At 44.1% G+C, this 3,550-nt stretch overlaps 1 pseudogene across 1 annotated transcript; it reads right to left on the reverse strand.

Annotated features, from left to right (window-relative positions):
* Positions 1-865: 865 nt before the first annotated feature.
* Positions 866-2,105, reverse strand: LOC114624485 (annotated as a pseudogene). The gene has a single exon (XR_003711940.1). The product of XR_003711940.1 is annotated as a glyceraldehyde-3-phosphate dehydrogenase pseudogene (transcript).
* Positions 2,106-3,550: the final 1,445 nt, after the last annotated feature.

A 3,550-nucleotide genomic window follows, 5' to 3' on the forward strand; every position in this document is an offset into this window, starting at 1 on the left:
GTAGGAGAATGTCAGGGCTGGAAGGCAGGAGTGGGTGGGTGCGTGGATGGGGGAACACTCTCATAGAGGCAGAGGGAGCGGGGATGGGATAGGGGGTTTCCGGAGGGGAGACCTGAAAAGGGAATGACATTTGAAATGTAATAAAGAAAATATCCAATAAAAGAAAAAATATTTTGTCGACACAATGTATAATATAAGTGCAATATATACACATATATATTAGTTTATATTGATGTATATTTTATTTTATAGATAATAACCAAACCACATGAGATATCAGGAGAGAGATAAGGTGTCTTCCATGCTCAGTGCTGTATGACAGTTTAACAAAAAAAGAAAAGAAAGTTTAGACGCTTTCGAAAGAGTCAGGTGGTGATTAATGGAAACTCTGCTTCTTTTCACTTTTGGAAAGAGAAAGATCTTCATTGTTTGTTCTGATCTTATCTGATATAGTTTATAAAGTATTTTTAAATGTACAGAGACAAATATGAAAATATATGGATACTGCTGTCATAATTTTTTAGAAAAAATTAAGCCCCACCTTTTAATGTACGTCAGTGGCATAAGTTTGTACTCCCAGCATGTAGGCATTTGGTGTAGTTGAATTAAATCCAGCCTGGATTGCAGAGTTTCAAGCTAGAATGGACATACATACTAAGATCCCATCAATAAAAATGTGTGCATATAAGACATCTATATAAATCTATACAGGACTTTAAGCATGCAGAGAAATGGATTCATTATAGAAACTAACAACATGTCAGTGTTCAAGAGCTGAGTAAAGATTTTCCAAATCTTAACTATCATCAACAACCTCTGATAACATTTGGTGTGTGTGTGTGTGTGTGTGTGTTTTGATGGGTGCAGCGAACGTTTATTGATGGTATTTCAGAGAGTAGGGAGGGCTCCCTAGGCCCCTCCTGTTGTTATTGGAGTCCGGGAAGGAAATTGTGAGGGAGATGCTCAGTGTTGGGGACAGGGACTCCTCAGCAACCGAGGGCCTCTCTCTTGCTCTCAGTGTCCTTGCTGGGGTGGGTGGTCCAGGGTTTCTTACTCCTTGGAGGCCATGTAGGCCATGAGGTCCACGACCCTGTTGTTGTAGCCGTATTCATTGTCATACCAGGAAATGAGCTTTACAAAGTTGTCATTGAGAGCAATGCCAGCCCCAGCATCAAAGGTGGAAGAGTGGGAGTTGCTGATGAAGTCGCAGGAGACAACCTGGTCCTCAGTGTAGCCCAGGATGCCCTTCAGTGGGCCCTCAGATGCCTGCTTCACCACCTTCTTGATGTCATCATACTTGGCAGGTTTCTCCGGGCGGTATGTCAGATCCACAACGGATACATTGGGGTTAGGAACACAGAAGACCATGCCAGTGAGCTTCCGGGTCATCTCTGGGATGACCTTACCCACAGCCTTGGCAGCACCAGTGGATTCAGGGATGATGTTCTGGGCAGCCCCACGGCCATCATGCCACAGCTCTCCAGAGGAGCCATCCACAGTCTTCTGAGTGGCAGTGATGGCATGGAGTGTGGTCATGAGCCCTTCCACGATGCCAAAGTTGTCATGGATGACCTTGGCCAGGGGGGCTAAGCAGTTGGTGGTGCAGGACGCATTGCTGACAATCTTGAGCAAGTTGTTGTATTTCTCGTGGTTCATACCCATCACAAACATGTGGGCATCAGCAGAAGGGGCAGAGATGATGACCCTTTTGGCCCCACCCTTCAAGTGGCCCTCAGCCTTCTCCATGGTGATGAAGACGCCAGTGGACTCCACAACATACTCAGCACCAGCATCGCACCATTTGATGTTAGCGGGATCTCGCTCCTGGAAGATGGTGATGGCCTTCCCGTTGATGACAAGCTTCCCATTCTCAGCCTTGACTGTGCCGTTGAACTTGCCATGGGTGGAGTCATACTGGAACATGTAGACCATGTAGTTGAGGTCAATGAAGGGGTTGTTGATGACAACAATCTCCACTTTGCTACCAGATGTAAAGCAGAAGGCAGCCCTGGTAACCAGGTACCCAATACGGCCAAATCTGTTCACACCGACCTTCATCATTTTGTCTACGGGATGAGGCTGGCACTGCACAAGAAGATGCGGCGGTCTCTGGAACAGGGAGGAGCAGACGTGTGTGTGTGTTTTCAGGGAGATATATTGTTCTACATTCCCATTTGCTTTATTAAAGGAAAATTAGGTGAATTATATTTTACAGCAGTGAAATGCAGAAATAATATTTACCTCAGTGATATTTTCAGTGTCCAGCTACTTCTATAACTAGTAACCAGATTAGGTTGTTTGAATGAGAATGACCCTTATAGGCTCCACATCACAGATCATCACTCAAAGTATCTTGGGGCAAGAACTGATACAGAGGCCATGGGGTAGTGTTATTTACAAGCTTGGTCCTTGTGGCTTGCTCTGACTGCTTCCTTATAGCACCCACAACCACCACCCAGTAGTGGCACTGCCTACAGTGAGCTGGGCTCTCCCGCATCAATCATCAATCAAGAAAATGCACCATAGAGTTGCCCACAGACTAATATGGTGGGAGATTTTCCCAACTGAGGCTCCCTCTTCCACAATTACTCTAGCTTGTCAGATAAAGTTGTTTATTTACTCTAGTTTGTTAAATAAAATTGACATGAAAATAACCAGTACAGTTTTGAAAGCTGAAAGAGAAAAAGCTAAGTCATGTATAAAGGCAGGCCCAATTAAAATAATACCTGATTATTCAAGCAGAGGTGAGCTCTGCCCTCTGCCCTCTGCCCTCTGCCCTCTGCCCTCTGCCCTCTGCCCTCTGCCCTACATTTCCCAGCCCAGTGGCCTGCCTGCATTCCTAGAGGCCCTACTGCCACAAGGGACTACCAAGTCAGATGCCTCTTTGGCAATTCCCTGCCTTCGGGTCCCCCTAAAGCATTCCCAACAGCTGTAAACTCCACCTGCTCCTCTGCACTCCATTTCCTGGCCCACAATTCTGCATGCACTACCAGAAGCCTGCCAATGCCAGAGACAACCAGATGGATAAAAGCCAGCTTAAAAACACCATCGACAAAGCCAGGGCAATATGGCACCACTACAACCCAGCTGTCTTACTACAACAAGCCGTGGATACCCTAACATAGCTGAAGCACAAGAAAATAACCTTAAATCGAATATTATAAAGATCATAGAGGTCTTTAAAGAGGAAATGAATAAATCCCTTAAAGAAACACAAGAAAATACAATCAAACAAGTGAAGGATACAAATAAAACTGTTCAAGACCAGAAAATGGAAATAGAAGCAATAAAGAAAATACAAACTGAGGAAAACCTGGAGATGGAAAACCTAGGGAAGAGAACAGAAACAACAGATGCAAGCATCACCAAAAGAATACAAGAGACAGAAGAAGGCTTAGAAGATAGAAAAAAATTGATACATCAGTCAAAGAAAATGTTAAAGCTTTTAAAAAAATCCTTGACACAAAACATCCAGGAAATTTGGGACACTATGCAAAAACCAAACCTAAGAATAATAGAAATAAAAGAAAGAAGAAAATTCCCGGCTACA

Source organism: Grammomys surdaster, unplaced genomic scaffold (assembly GCF_004785775.1).
Source record: "Grammomys surdaster isolate TR1022 unplaced genomic scaffold, NIH_TR_1.0 207, whole genome shotgun sequence".
In the NCBI taxonomy this organism is placed as follows: Eukaryota; Metazoa; Chordata; class Mammalia; order Rodentia; family Muridae; genus Grammomys; species Grammomys surdaster.